We start from the raw sequence: 17,133 nt of genomic DNA on the forward strand, positions 1-17,133 counted from the left end.
TCTCAGGGCTGCTAACACAGCAGTGTGGTTGGTGTACTCCACCAAGGTGATAGAACACGGTAGAAATGAGTGGAAATCAGACTCGAGCCCTCATCTTTGCCAAGTAGTGTTTCTCAAGACAGCTGCCTACACACAAGGAATAGGGGGGCTTCCTATGAAGTCTCTGTTTCTGCACCAAGCCCTGAACCCACTTTTGGTTTATGTGCCCAGCAGTGTCTCTGAGTACGTGAGTGGCCCAGCACTGGATATCCATGCATGCAGCTGCCCTGACTCCTGGCACAATAAGCACTTTGCAAGCGCAAATGTTCTTTTCTGGACTCCCCGCATTCTTTCTCCTCTGTGTAGCGTTCTCCAAATTTGCTCAGTCTTACATAACTCAAGGTCATCTAAAAAGTTTTTGCATATTTTCAAGGACACGATTGGAGCCCTGATGGCCTTCCCAGTATGTCTTTTGTATTTGGGGGTGGGGGTTGCTGTTGGTCCACATAAGGCACCATCCGTGAGGAATTTTCCAGGGTCTTGGCTATCTGTATTGGTGCACTGTGACAAAGATTCTCTACTTGGCCAAACTGGTAGGCTCCACACAGGGTCGTAGGGACAGCAGCAGCGCAAGCACACAGGCCCCAGCCTCAGGCCCACCCAGATAGCATCGGTAAGGGCGTGCAGGCCCAGGTCAGAGGCCTCCCGGGACTGCCTCGCATTGAGGGGATCCAGAAGGCCATCATTCAGAGCCCAGGAATTGGCCCACTGGTGAGCAGTAGAGAGAAGTCCTTTCCAAGGCTTGTTGAGAATTGAAACGCACTGGGGGAGCAAAGAGTCACCGCAGTAAAGGTGCGGGAGACTGCAGGAGTTGGTGAATTGTCATTGTCAACACCCCCTAACGGCACCAGACTTGTTAGGGGAAGGGCGGCTTGAACCTGCAGAACTGTGCAGAGGTCAAACCCGAGGTTAGAGAGCTGGATTCCAGCCTCTCTGCCAGAATCAGCCTGAACTTCAGTGGACTCTGGCTGGCTCGCTGAGATGGGTCGACACAGATCTGTACTTACCCACGTTGTCCACCAGGGACGACGGAGACACACCTTGAGTGAGATTTTGTCTTCTTTTCTTTTCTCCTTCATTTCTCACTTTTCTTGTTCCTGGTTTTGTCCTGCTTTTCTCTCAGTTGTTCTTATTTTTATAGGAGCAAAAATATAATTTTTGTTTTTTCTGCTGCTGTCAGTTTGTTCTGTTCTTGTGTTTGTTCGTTCCTTCTCTCTTCACCATTTTCCTGAAGTTCACATGATCTTCCTGTGTCCTCTACCCTTACTTCTAACCTTTCCCTCTCCTCCTATTTCTCTACCCACACAACTCCTTCTAAATCTCCCCAGAGGGCAAATTCACTATATTGAAGTGCTTATTTACTGCAAATATATTTCTGGTTGGTTCCTTATTTGATATATAACCACAAGTCATTTCATGCCATCAAAGATAGTAGATTAACAGTTACCAGGTCGTCATTTTCTAGGCTGTGTTCGAAGGTATTGTGGATGCTGACTGTATTACTTTAGCCCCGGTGATATGATTGTTTTAGTCAGTTGTCCTTCCTGGTATACTAAGACTGAGATTGCCTAAGGGTCATTACAGATTCAAAACCCAGAGGCCAACTATGCCTGGAAGACAATCCAAGAAGTAATCAGTCCCTAAGGATTCTTAATACTAGCAATAAAAATACTCGCAAACTGGTTGCACTCCAGAAAATTCTCCTAGATACCTCTGTGTACCACCTTGTAAATCCAGTTTTAGCAAAACTTGGCAGTTAGTTTAACAAAACCCCTCCACCTTTGATCTCTGATCGTGCTCCTTACCGTCTGCCATCACCCAGGTGATATCTGATCACCCAGGCCTTTATTCAGCAAGATTTCTGTTAAGTCAGTTTAGCTCCAATCCCTGTAACCACTCATGTTTCCTCTTAGTAATTTTCCATCCTCTGACTCCCCACTCTGCATCTTGGTTATAAATTTCCACTTGGCTGTACTATATTTGGAGTTGAGCCCAATCTCTCTTCCTAACAAAATCTCATTGCCTTGGTCCACTTATCTAACTCCATGGTCTCGAGTAAAGTCCTCTCAAACTATACGTTTCTTTGTTTGTTTGATTGATTTCTGGTACCAGGGATCGAATTTAGGACCTTGCACTTGCAAGGCTGGCGCAGCACCACTGAGCTAAATCCCCGGCCCAACCATACTTTTTCTTTAACAATTGGTGGGAAGGAAATTTGGGTTGTGTCACTTAGGCAATAATCATCTTGGGCAAAATTCAGTAAGAAGCTGTGGGTGGCCAATCTCTGCCCCTTTCTGTAGGGGACTGGGTGGGCCAATACTCTGTCAGGCTCGAAGCACAATCTTATCGGCCCGTTTTCTAAAAAGCAGCCGCTAGAGGGCTCTGTGGGGTCTCTGTCCCGGCGGCCCTCCTCACCAACATTTCTCTTAGCTGCTTTGGCTGTTCTGAAGCAGCGTGGTCCTGTCCTGTGTTAGGTTTCTGTTAGGTTAAATTCACTTCAGGACAGCAGGACTCCCTTCCCTGTCCACATCGTCTCTACTGAGTGAGTTGTCTTGGTGTAAGGAAGCTTCTGAGATGCACAACTACTCCATTTAAGTAGGTTCTACCTTGAAATTTTGCTAATACGAAGGCTGGCTATTTAATTCATACTCTCACTAAGAGCATTTGAAAATTAGCTGCTAACTCACCCTCATCAGCGCTGAGCATTGTGAGTTTTGTACATGTTTGCAACACAACGGATTAGAAATACATATTGAAAAACTTTCTGGTTTTTAATTAGCTGGCTGTATCCCGTCTGTTCACATTCTGTCAATTTTCTTTGCCCTTTTGGACATTTAAAACAACATTTTTTAATCACAAAACCTCTCTCTACAAAAGAAAAGTCGTTTCCTGTAACTCTTTCTTACCAGAATATCGAACCACATTCATCAGGTCTTCAATTCTCTTTCAAACAAAACACGGCTATCTTCTTGAGAACACAGTACCCATCCGTTGTGGGTCTGTGTGGTTCGTCCACATTCTGGGGCAGAACATGTAAATAAGGCAGTTCTGACTGCTTTCAGTGAAAATCTCCTGAAGTAGCAGACTGGTTTGTTTACTTGCTTTGTTCAGCAAAATACATACTATTTGTATCTTGCTACTGACACAGGTATATTTAAGTCTTGGTTTCTCCTTAAGAAATAAATCGAATATATGATTCTGACCACTGCTAATGTGTAAAACAAAGAATCTGGCCAACAGTTATACTATGCAGAAAAATCAGCACTAAAGTCAATAGCTGCCCTCTACCGACTCAGAAAGCTTACTAGTATAACTTCTCCCTTACAAATGTTTTCATTTTCAGAATAATATAATTCTATTCGAAGAAATATATGATCACTTATGAAAATTCAGCAATTATTTAGAAAGTAGAAAAATGATTTATAATCCACTTAGAGATAACCGTGAAATATGTATAACATTTCATATTTCTTTCTAACCTATATTTACAGGCACATATATATTGTATGATTTTTCCCCAAGCTTAGAATCATGAATCTGTATATTACTCTTTTCACCTATCATTGGCATTTTCCTGTCATTAATACTCTTCAAAAAACTAATTTTATTGGCTGATATTCCAATATAATGATGTATCATAATTTACTAGCAAAGTCCCTCCATACCCAGACAGTGTGCTAATTCATTCTGCCTATTATTTCCTCTTCTTGAGCACATAGAACAGAAGGCTTACATTTCCCAGTCTCCCTTGCAGCTCAGCTTGGATCATGTGACCAAGTTCTAGCCAATGAATGGAATATAAGTAACAATGCCTGGTCCAGGTTTTAAAAACAAATGATGCCATCCTGTAGCCCTCTATTCTGCTCCAGTTACTTTGAAGGCTACATGTTCCAGATGGCATAGCTACAAGATGGAAGTAGCCTAGGTCTTTGAGTCACTGCTTTGCAAAGAAAAGATAGAATGGAATCAAGTTATGACCTGGGTGAGAAATAAATCTCTGGGGATTCCTGACATAGCCCAGTGAGGCCTTAAATACATCTACCTCATGCAGGACCTGCAAGGTTTTTTTAGCTTCATGTTATTATTGTAAGTGAAAAGCAATATTTTGGTTATTTCCAGCTATGTTGCTATAATAAGTAAGAAGTGTTTGGGGCTAATTTTTTCCTACTTTCAATAAACAGGTACTGTTTTCTTCTTTATATTTTTGCAAAATTTGTTAATTTTCCTCAGAGAGCTATTCTTCAATAAGAAGAAACAAATACATAAAAACACTGTTAAGCTATCATGAGGAAAAGAAGAAAATTTGGGGCTGAATCATCCATTAAGTTTCAGGTAGTAGGTTGACTGGCAACAAAGGCCCCCTCCACATGGGAGGGCCTGTAGCCCAAAACATCCCTTAGAGCTAAAGGCTCTCTTTCCTCCAACTCTGTGAATCTAACTTCTGAAATTGCGGCCAGGTCCTAGAAGCCAGCATTCTCAGCCACTGCACAGCCTGCATCAAAGTTGACTACTTGCTATGTAAGATGTCTATGTTACATGAAGCCCACTTATTGACAAATCTGGCCCATACATACATACATCCACACACTTTAAATCAGACACTCTCTTTGTTAATCATCAGTTGCTTTTAATTGTAAATTTTAACTAGGTGGTGTTTATATGAATAGAAATTCAAAGAATAGAAAAAGTTAGAATCAAAGTTGTCACCTCTGCCATCCAAAGACTTCTCTGGAGGAAACAAGTTCTTTTCTTGTATCTCCTTAAAGAGATATTTTATTCTTTTCTACTCTTTTTTTTTCAAAACCAGTACTATGCTTTATATGAACTATCAAAATTGGACCCATTACCTATAGAATTTTGTGCAAAATCATCAAGTGATATTGAATATCTATCATTGTATTGGGTCCAAACCTTCTTTAAGAAGAATATTCTATTTCTTTCCAACAGGCACTTTTCTTTGTGAAGCCTAGGAACTGCTTTTCCAATAAGTTCCATGTTTTCAGATCCTTCTCCTATCCTAGAATGTCCACCTTTCTTGCCCATTATCGATTGGGCAAAAACCTCTGGGTATTCTTTGGCTCCAAAACAAATTTAGTTCCTACCAGTCTTGAACTGAGCAGGGTTATGCCTTCCCTCAGCTGGAACTAAATTACACCATCCATGAGGCCATTCAGCACGTTCCCTGGAGACACACAGAACTGTACAGTACTGACCAACGGGTTAGCAAAGGAATGTCTTTTATCAACAAAGTTCTCTAGCAAGCCAAATTGTTGTTTCCTTGAGAAAAATCAGACTCTCCTTGGATAGGGGCAAGATGTTTTTTTGGACACATCCTCTTGTTGATTTCATATAATTCTGCAGCTGCCCTTATCATCTTCCCTAGGCGCTTAATTTTTCATTCTCACAGCTTTTAACTCCACACCCTGTAGCCAGAATCCATCACTCCTTGGGCCTAATATAAAGTCTATGCCTCTTATTGTCATAATCTACACTTGGACAGTTGACTCCTTGAGGATGGGGAAGAAGGCTCAAATTGTTCCCTGAATTACCCTAAGGACCTAGCATGATACCTTATATAGAAATGTCTCATAAATGCTTATTGACGATAAACTGAACTTAAAAACAAAAACAAGAGATGAGGTTCCTTTTCTAGAAGGACATTCTCAATTTATACAATTATTATTTTTAAAAAGTAAAACTAAATAAAAATCAAATCTGCACAGATAGCTTTTATTTGTTTTTTGCTTTCTGTGTTTTTTTTTTTTTTTTTTTTTTTTGTTTTTTTTTTTTTTTTTTTTTGTACCGGGGATCAAACTTGGGACCTTGCACTTGCAAGGCAGGTTGCAGAACCACTGAGCTAAATCCCCGGCACTAAACATTTTCTTTTTGCTTGTTTGTTTGTTTGTTTGTTGTTGTTGTTTTGGTACGAGGGATCAAACTCAGGTCCTTGTGCTTGCGAGGCAGGCGCTGGAACCACTGAGCTAAATCCCCGGCCCTTACAGATAGGTTTTAAATGAAATGTACCCCTCATATTCTTTTCTTAGACCCTGCCTGTAAGAACAACCCCAGTTACCAATTCCTTGCCATCTTATCCAGAACATATATAGATAGATATATAGATAGAGAGAGCATGTGTATGTTTCTGATTCTTGTTTTTATTTACACTAAATTATATATATATATATATATATATATATATATATTGACAGTAGAACATACATATAATCTTTTGAAAGGATGAATAACAGATTTCAGTCTTCACTTGGTAGATCTTTAGGTTGTTCCAGGGTTTTTTTTTCTATAGAAAATAATGCTCTTCTAATGAGAATCTGTACATGGTGTGTGTATATAAAATTTTTGTGAATATGAATATTTCCAATCAAACAGAATATTCCAATCAAAATAGAATAATCTTCATCTTAGTTTTCTTCTTAAGAACAATGGAGATCTTCAGAAGAAAATTCCTAATGCTTCTTTTCCATTCACATTTTCATCTTTGGATAGCATGTTCCAATAATTTCTAGGACGACAAATTCTTATGATTATTTTTTCTATAAGAGCTAAGATAATTGATCAAATAACATTCCTCTTTTTCCTGGTTGTGCCATCTTATTCTCCCTTAGCTTGGTCATTTAATGTTGAATTTGAAAGGACATTTCTCCCTGGCCTGTACCTGATGTATTTCCCTTGGAAGTATGCAAATTATCTGTGATTATTCCAAAGTGACTAAGCATGGTATAGTAATACTTTGCAATGAACAAAATAATTGTTGTTGTGCTACAATTGGATATATTTTAGTAGCTGGTGAGATTTAATATAAAGATGAGTGATGAGGTAGTTTTCATTTCGATCTAAAATGGAATTAATTAATTAATTAGAACTCAATTAATTTAAACACCAAGATAATGGTATTGCTTGCTATAACTCCCTCAAATAAATATGTGTTAATTCTGAAACAAAGCTCAGAGGAAATTCAAGAACAAGTTTAACCACTTCCCTTTTTGTTTAAAATTTCTTCCACTGCAGTGTAGAGTTGCTAGTATTTATAAATCTTCATTTTGAAGTGATATTTAGCCATAATAGATTAACCTTACATGATTTAAGCAAGTGTTTTGTTTTGTTTTTCTCAATTTTCAAGTTAAGCTATAAGACTAATGTAGTCCAATCTTTTTTTTTTTTAAGTTATTTGTAGCCTGCTGTAGTTTACATCTTAAATGTTCTCAAAGGTCCATATATTAAAAGCTTGATTCCCAGAGTGGCATTTTTGGGATGGGACCTGGTAGCAGTTCTTTGAGTCACTGGGTGTGGCTTTGAAGAGAATAGTGGGAACCTGGCCCCTTTCCCTCTTTCCCTTTTGCGTGCCCTCCATGAGGTGAGTGGTTTTGCTCTACCATATATTGCCACCATCATAAAACATTGCCACAGGCCCAAAGTCAACAAGGCCAACTGGTCATGGACTGGAACCTCCAAAACTGCAACAAAAAATAAAACTTTTCTCTTCCTAAGTTGATTTTCTCAGGTTCTTATTATAACAGCTGACTAGCCTGTCCCCCAAAAATGTTTTATTAGAGAGGAATGAATCTAAGCTAACAAAGAGTTCGTACTTTTTATTCATTTCCTCTGATAACCTAGTACAGATATAACGACTATAGGGAGTGACACTTTCTAGTGTCACAGCTGGGTAGTTCCATTAAACTAACCTTCTTGCACATAACAATATGAAACACTAGGGGAAATATTTGAAAAAGATAATAATACTTAAAAGTAGTAGAGTGAGCAACAGCAGACAGAACGAGGAGAGGAGTCAATCCTTGGCCAAAGGGAAAGGCATGAAGTGAGTTTCTCACTCTTAAATACCGTTACCTAAGAGTAGCCCAATTTGTACTATATATGGTATTTAAAACCCTTTAGAAAACACACAATATTGTTCACTTAAGAACCAGAAGTGAGTTTGGAGCAAACACAGACTTTGTAATGTGAGAGGAATATCAGAGAAAGGAGCTAGAGAGAAACAGGCCTGGATTTTGTGTATAAACTCTGTACAAATTCCAAGATAATGCCCAAGTCATACTTATGCCAACTCAAACTAACTCAGCTGAGGCTAAAAAAGCTCAAAGACTTGAACTGCTACTGACTGTAGGCAACATCAAGTTTGCAGCTTGAATCTAACCACAGTAACTGCCTATTTAAAGAGAAAAGTCAATGACTGCTAGATAGACAACTGAAGTCTGACCCTTCCTGTTTCCCTTTGATGGTCAGAGGTGCCATGATCTCACTGATAGATATTAGGACCCCCCCCAGCCCTACTGGGCCATGATCAACACTGCCAATATTGTACGCGCATTGAAACTAACAACATTCTCCACTTGAACTCTGCTCCTTCTTTAGAAATGGTGGGAGTTTATCAGTCAAACAGCTGTTTCTGCTGCAGTTCAGCCAAGCTGTCCCTAAGCCAGCTAAAGCTGTCCTACATGCCCCAAAGATGCTCAGAGAGATATTTGCTTGGCCACAGCAGGCTTCAGACATGGACCTACCTATCTCAGATGACTCAGCCCCGTAGTCACCCCAGATAACTCTGCCCCACAATCTCCCTGATGACCACACCCCCTCCACCACTTCTTCAAAAGTCCCAAAATAGGTCCACAAGATGCAGGATACTGCACATACAGTAGCTCAACCCTTTTCTATATAAACAGTATCCCTCACACTCAGTCATTCAGTTGAGAAAGGATCTCTCCTATGCGACCTGCTGTGTTGCTCAATAAAACCCTCCCTTGTGTGATCTTTTGCCTACTCATGATTTGTATCTTGAGCAGAGTGGGCTGAATGAGTTGCACTAAGCAAGAACTGAAGACATTAAGGTCTGGGGAAACTAATCAGCAGTCAGAAGTCTACTAATGAGCTTTAGAGAGCAGGAAAGGAATAAACAGCAAAGGCCTATGGGAAAGTGCCAGAGAGGTCTACCAGGAGCTGCCAGAAGAGTTCTAGAAGGCTGTTGAACTACGAGCTCTATCTGATGAGGAGCTGACAGAGTGAGTGGAAGCTGCCGGGAGCTGCTAATAACCAAAGCTTAGAGGTGCAACATTGAGGGCTATGAGAGTAAAAGCTAAAAGTCACTGGTGTTCAGAGCTGTGACAACATTCAGGGCTGAGAGTCACTGGCAATCAAAGCCTGGAGCCACAAAATCAAGGGAGCTATACTTCGTCAATTCCTGGTTTCTGTCCTTATGAAGTGAAAGAGCCCCAGTCAGTTGCTGACAATTTGAGGAACAGAACAGAATCCACAGTGTTTTTTGTATAATAGGTAGAATGTCCAGGCTATACCTGTCACTCCAAAAGTAGATAAATAAATAAACCAAGGAAAATGCAATTCATTCTTACAAGAGAAACAGTCAATGAAACTGATCATGAGATGATCTAAAGGTTGGAATAACAAAAGAAATTTCAAAAATAATTAGAATAATGATGCTAAATGAGTTAAAAGAAAATATGTCCATAAAGATAAAAAGAATAAGGACTTTCAGTGGGCAAATAGTAAATATATTTTAAAAGAACCAACTCAAGAACTGAAATACACTCTATCTGTGACACAAAATTTACCAGATGCTTTTAATAGAAGAATAAAGATGACATAGGGAGGAGTCAATACAGTCCAATAGAAATTATCCAATCTATAAAGACAGAGAACACAATATGGACACATAGGACTATACCGAGGATTTAGTATATCTGAGTCTCATATTTGGAATCTCAAAGAGAGATGAGAAAGATAATGGGGAAGAAAAGGCTGTTGAAAATAAATTGATTGGAAATTTCTCAAGTTTTGTAAAATGACATAAATTTACAAATTTAAGATGGTGAAAAAATGCCAGGCAGAATGAAAAAAGTAACAATTTTATAACTTCCAAGTACATCATTGACAAACTAATTCTACCAAAGAGAAAGAGAAAATATTGAAATAACCGGAGGAAGCAATAATACCTTTTATATACAGAAGAAGGAAGTGACATACTTCTCAGCAGAAGCCATGGTATCTAGGAAATGGGAATAACACCTTTAAAGAGTAGAAAGAAAAGGCTATGAACTCAGAATTCTATATGTCAAAAAATATTCCTCAAGAATGAAGTGAAATAAAAACACTGTCATAAAAGCAAACTAAGAGTATGTGTCTCCAATGGACCTGCTCTAAATAAGTGCTAAAATAAATTCCTTAGGCTCGGGGAGTTGGTATATGATAAAAAGTTGGATATTTGAGAAGAATTTAAGAACAATGGGAAAGACAAAATATGTGGGTGGATATAAAAGACTAGTTTTTCCCTTAATTTCATTAAAATATATGTCATTGTGTGGGTTTGGGGATGTCTATAGATATAATACATTTTACAACCATAGTGTAAAGGACAGGGAGTGTGGTTAAATGGACTGATGTTATGGTTTTGATCCAAAATGTCTCCCAAAAGTCTCATCTGTTCAGAGATGGGGCTTTAGAAGGTGACTGGATCATGTGGGATTCATTCACAGGTTGCAGCTGGATGTGCTTTTAGGGCGTAGAGCCTGATTGGAAGAGGTGGGTCATCAGGGTGTAACCTGGAAGAGTGTGTTCTCATACACAGCTCCTTCCCCTCTCTGCTTTCTGGCTGTAAGCCGTCATCCTCTGCGATGACTTTCCACTATGCCTATGACTGTCTACTATTCCTTTTCTGTCATGGAGCCAGCCAATCACGGACTGACACCTCTGAAACTGTCAGCCAAAATAAATCTCTCTTCTTTTAAATTGTAGGTGTTTGTTATTGTGTTCCAGGGATGGGAAAGTGATAATGAAATCTATTAAGTGAAACTTTACAATATTATTTCAACAGCGAAAATTAAGAATGTATATTATAATCCATACAGAAAATACTAAAACATTATGTAACTGAAAATAACAAAACCCAAGATGGAAATCCAAATGAGATTGTAAAAATTATTCAAATATCCAATGAAGGAAGAAAAGGAGAAATAGAAAAACGAAACCAGATATAACCAGTCAGGTGAGACACAAGGAAATTAATAATTGCCTTAGATATAAGCATACTAGACAGTCCTTCACAAATTAGACTATGGAGATTATCAGAATACAGAGTTTTTAAAATTCCTAACTGTGGGGACTTGGCCAGAGGAATGGGCAGTTAAGAAAGCACCTACAGGGCAAAAGTAATGTAGGCCTTGAAAGCAATGTGCTCAAAATATCAAGGTGTTCAGATTAAAGAAGAATGCTAGGTTTGGCCACTGTCCCTCCCCCTAACTGATGAACTGCTCAGATTAACCTGAAGAATGTCACGTAGCAGACCTCCTCGTTCCTCGATACAATCACTCACCCAAGCTGTTTTTCTTCTTGTATTTCCTTGCAATAAAAGCAAGAGAGTTCTTGGTTCCAGACTGGTACACTGAGACCCCATCACGCTGAGCTGTCTCACAGGGACAGTCTTTCTGGGCCTGGTCAGACCAAATATCATGACTAAAGTAATCTTTTCATCCTCTCTGCAGTCACAGTCGCACACTGCAGTAACCAATTATGCTCCGATAAGAACTGTAGTTTAAATATATATACAATTATAGGCTTTTCTGGATCAATTTGAAACAAGTAGTTATCAAAAGTTTCCATCTAATCTTTCCCAAAGTACTTCCTTCTTCATCGTATAAATAATGCTCTACGCTTTAGCATCAACTACTACATTCCAATGTATTAAGCCCATAAGCATAGGTCAAGAGAATAAAGGCAACTATCTAATCAAACGCATACTCAATGGTTAGGCTCAAGAGAAGAAAAGTTTTCCAAAGTTCTCCTCACTGTCTGACTTCTGATGATTTCTAGAACAAAATGTGAGCACAATTACAACCTCTAAGAAAGTGTAAAGCATGAAAAATCAATCTTTCAATTTTTAAATAATATCTGGTTCATGCAAGGAACTCTTAGAATTATTGAAGGATATTATCCCTCACTTAAATTAACTTACGAGATGTTGAAAGAAAATATGAGAAAGCTCCTTATAGCTTTCTTAAACTCAGCCTCTGGCCTTTTCATTGCTGATTTCCTATTGGATATTTAGAAGTAATTGATGTCTCTTATCTGAGTTTTATGGCACCTTTTAGATTAGAAAACTTGAGGGAGGGCCTTGTATTCAGTTTTTCATAATAGGGTATATTTACAACATACATTTTTCATTAAGCTTTAAAATAGTGTCAAGATTACCACTGATTACAATAACAAAAGCCTGCTTTAAAGCCTTAGTGAATCTTCTAAGATGTCAAAAATGATAATATGCTGACAAGAAAGAGAATTCTCATAGATGAGGGTAACTATAACTATCATCTCTTACTTAAGTGATGAAGCCACTTTCTTCACTAAACTCCTGATTCTCTCAAACTCTATCAGTTTAGTAATCAAATACTGCCCAATACATAATTACAGATATTTATAGGAGTTGAACAAATAGAATTATAGTTGTATGTCATAACTTGCATAGTTGGTTTCATGATGATATACATGATGTTTCTGACTATCACATAACATTTTCCTCTGAGAAATTGGATGGAGCAGGGATACCTACCTCTCTATGTCCCTGACAATAGCTACACATATGAGACTTTTGATTGAAAGATGAAAGATGAGGGAGGATGTGTCTAGAATCATTCTCAGTTTTGGGATTTGCACACTTCCCTTGGTTTTGGCTTCTTTGTCTAAAGGATACTAGATTAAAGCTGGCCCACTAACTTAATATATGTTAAAGGGTGGACCATTCACTTAGTATATGAGAATCAAGTGAAGAAAACTGAAGAGTTTAGACCTGGAAATATTGATTTTTGAGGTTCAAATTCACTGCTCTGGAGCTCAGATATTATTGAAGTAGAAAGAAGATTCAAGGGCCAAGAGGGCACAAGTGGTTATTGAAATCACACATGTGGACATGATCATTCAGGAGACTCTGAATTAAGAGAAGAACATCAAGTCTTGGGGCCCAAGACTTATCAACATTTTAGCGGCAAATCAGAAGAAGAGGCCTAAGAAGATGAAATGAAGAAAGTCAAGAACCTGGAGAAAAAGTGGAGAATTTTGCTACCAAAATCAAGAGGAAGAGCAAACATGAAGGAGAAGGGTTAATAAGAGCAGAATAACTATATGCTTTCACAAAACAATTTTATCTGTACTAAGGAGTCATGGATTTTTCCAGGTCGACTTAATAAGCCACTGATATTTCTCATTTATTTAATTTCAGCTATGTTTAGGCAAATTTTTTAAACCAACCATTGGAATATAACTTTTTCAGTTTCCTAGGGCAGCTGTGCAAGAAATTACCACAAATCTGATGGCTTAAAATAATAGAAATTCACTCTCTCACAGTTTTTAAGGCCAGAAGTCTAAAATCGAGCTGTAGTGAGGATTGATTCCTCCTTACTCCTAGATCCAGTACATCTCTCTCTCTTAGATTTTGGGGGCTGTCAGAAATCCTTGCCATTCCTTGGCATGACACAGAATAACTTGTCTCCATAATCACATGGTGTTCTGAAAAGGCTTATGTATTGGGGGCCTGATTCCCAATGCAGTGATGTTCAAGATGGGTCCTAGAGAGGTGAATGGGTCATGAGGGTGCTACCCTCATCAACTGATGAGTTGGGCTATAAAGAAGTGAGGCCCAGCTGAGGGAACTGATCGTCGATGCCTGCCTTTGAAGGGTATACCTTGCTCCTGACTTGATTTCTTTCTCTCTTTCTCTGTTTCCTGGATGCCTTGAAGTGAGCAGCTTTCCTCCATTATGCCCTTCAACCATGACATTTCTACCTCACCACAGGCTTTAAAAAACTGAGCCAGCTGACCATGGACTGAATCCTGTGAAACAGTGAGCTACAATAAATTCTTTACCCTTTAAGCTATGCATGGCAGGTATTTTGTCCTAGCAAAGAAAAGGTAATAATACACATGGTGTTTTCCCTGAGTGTCTGCAACCCTCCATCCCTTTTCTTATAAACACAGTGGTCACTGGGTTAATTGAGTATGACATCATTTAACTTTATTAAATTTACAAAAACTATGCTGCAAAATAAACCATCAACAGAACTAAAAGACAACCTAAAGTGTGGGAAAAAATTTTTACCAGCTGCTCCTCAGACAAAGGATACTTATCTAGAATATATAAAGAACTCAAAACAATCAACCTCCCCAAAAATAAAGACTCAATAAAAAAAATGGGCATCCGAAATGAACAGACATTTCTCAAAGAAGTAAAAGCAGCAAGTAAATATATGAAAAATGTTTGACATCACTGGTCATTCGAGAGATGCAGATGAAAACAACACTGAGATTCTACCTCACCCCACAAAGCATGGCTGCTATCAAGAAATCAAACAATGACAAATGTTGGTGGGGTTGTGGGGAGAAAGGAACCCTTTTCCATTGTTGGTGGAAGTGCAGACTGGTGCAACCACTATGGAAATCAATATAGAGATACCTCAAAGAGCTGGAACTAGAGGTTCCATTTGACCCAGCCATCCCTCTGCTGGGTATCTTTCCAAAAGAATTAAAAGAATCATATCACAGTGATATATGTGCACCTATGTTTATAGCAGCACAGTTTGTAATAGGTAAAACTTGGAAACAGCCCATCTGCCCATCTGTTGGAAACTGGATAAAGAAGATGTGGTTTTTCTATAAAATGGAGTACTACTCAGCCATAAAGAATGAGAAATTAGAGTCATTCATAGGAAAATGGATGCATATTGAGGATATACTCCTAAGTGAAATAAGTCACACATGTGTAAATACCAAATCGTTTCTCTGGTGTGAATAAACTGTAATAGTACACAAGATCCTAATGAGATAACATACCTTATGAAACGGGAAGAAAAAGGCTAAAGGTGTAGGGAAAGTGGGAAGGGTAGGGAAAAGGTAATAAGGGAAAAGAAAAAAAACATGAGAAAATGAAGAAATGGAAATAAAGCATTTGTAAATAGGGAAGAAAGGAGGAGGTGAAGGGAAGGCAGGGATAAGGAGAAAAAATGAGAACCAAGACCTGTCGTGTAAAGGTACAAGATCCCAATGATGAATGTAACTGTACTGTATATCTAAAATGTACCAATACACTCAATGAGAAAAAAAAATTACAAAAACTATTTCCAAAGAATGTTACATTGTGAGGTTTTGGATAGAAATGAAGCTTGGGAAGACACTACTCAACTCAGTACACCCATCCTAGAAACAGCACCATAAATTTACAGATGTTACATCAACTAAAGTCTAGCATAAGGGGATATGTTTACAAATTAGCATAGTGAAAAAGTAGATGAATTTTATGTCAGCACCAACATTTTGCTCTTCCATTTTACTGTTTGAAGCTCAATAGAAATTCTTCACACTGAACACTTTTTATTTGATATCTCATGTGCTATGAGGCACCCCTTCAACAATTTCTATAGAAAAATAGTCTTTCTTTCTTCTTCCTTTCTTTATTTCCTTCCTTCCTTGCCTCCTGTCTCCTCAGGGAAATAATAGAAGCAGAAAACCTTCCTAACTGTTAAGGGCCTGGCCTGACTGTCTCATAACCATGCAGATGGCTATACTAATGGACTCTTTAAAGCTCTAAGTAATGAGAAGTGTGTCAAAGGACCATACAATAATTCACTAGGCAAAAGATACTTTTTTTTAATTATCAGCAGATATTCACCGCACACTATGGTCTTTGTGGCACTGATATAGGGGAAATAAATGTAGCTCCCAACCTGCTAGATGTCAGATAGGCCACGGGCATGTTCCCCAGAATCAAAGAATGAATTCTAAGGAACAAAGGAGGTTAAAAGTAGGAAAAATTTATTGAGACAGAGAGTGAGCAAGCGCATGCTCCTGAGAGACAGGTGGGGACCCAGAAGAGAGTTGCAGCAAGACCCTACTGCACAGAGGAAGCTTTATGGAGCAAACCCACAAGACAAGTACAGCATGGGTCAAAACTATGATCAACCAAAAAGATTGCAAGTATAGCCTTTTAGGTAATATTGATCCAGTGGGGAAGCAGGTAACACAGCAAGCATACATGGAAAGAACAAAGGCCTTGTTAGGAAGGGACGGATCAGGTGATAGCCATTCTAGGTGCACACCCACACAGGTGAACGATGTCTTTCTAGACTTTAATGGATCAGGTGATACCCATTATGGTACACTGCTTATCCCTTGGGGAGGTAGGTAGGCCTGGCCATTCCCCAGGAATCTTGAGGCCTGGCCTCCAATAATGCACTTCCAGCCACAGTTGTAATATGTTCTCATCTTCTTCACTGATTCCCTCGAGGGCCTATAGCCCTGTCTGAACACCTAGAATATTTCTACCTAAGCTAGCTGTCTGTCATCGCATTATGGATATTAAGTGTATTAGGGTCTTTAAAAGTTTGCTGAGAGGACATTGGGGAGGGACAAAAATGTGCACAAACATAAAAATACGGTAACATTTTGTAATAATTCTGACATTACTTAGAGTCATTCTGTCAATGCAAGAAGTGACTCTGACACACGATTCATGGTGGAGGCTTCTCGATTATTCTTGGTTTCTTTTCAGCTGCTTTTCATCTGTGACACTTTCCACGGAGCCCCTGCGAACCCAGAGCCTGACAAGTTCTGAGGGGCGGTATTAGGGTGGTTTTAGGTTTTACAGCAGTTCCAGAAGTCGATGCGGCCTCTGTGTTCTATGTTGTAACTCTAAGGAGATGTCAAATACATCTGTCCAAGTCCCGGACAGATCGGACAGCTCTTCAATGAGGAAAAGTTAAGTCGTGTCCTAGTTCACGCGGCGCTGTGAAATGACCGTCGCATTAAAGAAACTGTCCGACAGGGCGTTTCTAGATGGGACCTGAACCAGGAAGAATCGAGAGTCCTAGAAATCTGTTCAAGCAAGTTCGTCTTGCCCTGAACGCCAGGTAAAACACGGCCGCAAATTTGGTTCAGGCCCGGAGTTTCCTCTGCGCAGGCGGGCAGGGCGCGGGGCAGCGCTCGGTTCCCACTTCTCCCGCCCCTTCCTTTTCTCACCGTCCCCGCCCGGTGCCCAGTCCCGAGGGCGCCGCTCCCGCACGATCCCGT

The 17,133-nt window shown here is 39.3% G+C and overlaps 1 protein-coding gene across 1 annotated transcript in view; it reads left to right on the forward strand.

Moving 5' to 3' along the window:
- Osmr (oncostatin M receptor) overlaps positions 1–17,133 on the forward strand; it is a 206,656-nt gene that overhangs the window by 114,024 nt on the left and 75,499 nt on the right. The window lies entirely within an intron of this gene.

This window comes from Fukomys damarensis, unplaced genomic scaffold, assembly GCF_012274545.1.
Source record: "Fukomys damarensis isolate Sample0158 unplaced genomic scaffold, DMR_v1.0_HiC HiC_scaffold_1, whole genome shotgun sequence".
In the NCBI taxonomy this organism is placed as follows: Eukaryota; Metazoa; Chordata; class Mammalia; order Rodentia; family Bathyergidae; genus Fukomys; species Fukomys damarensis.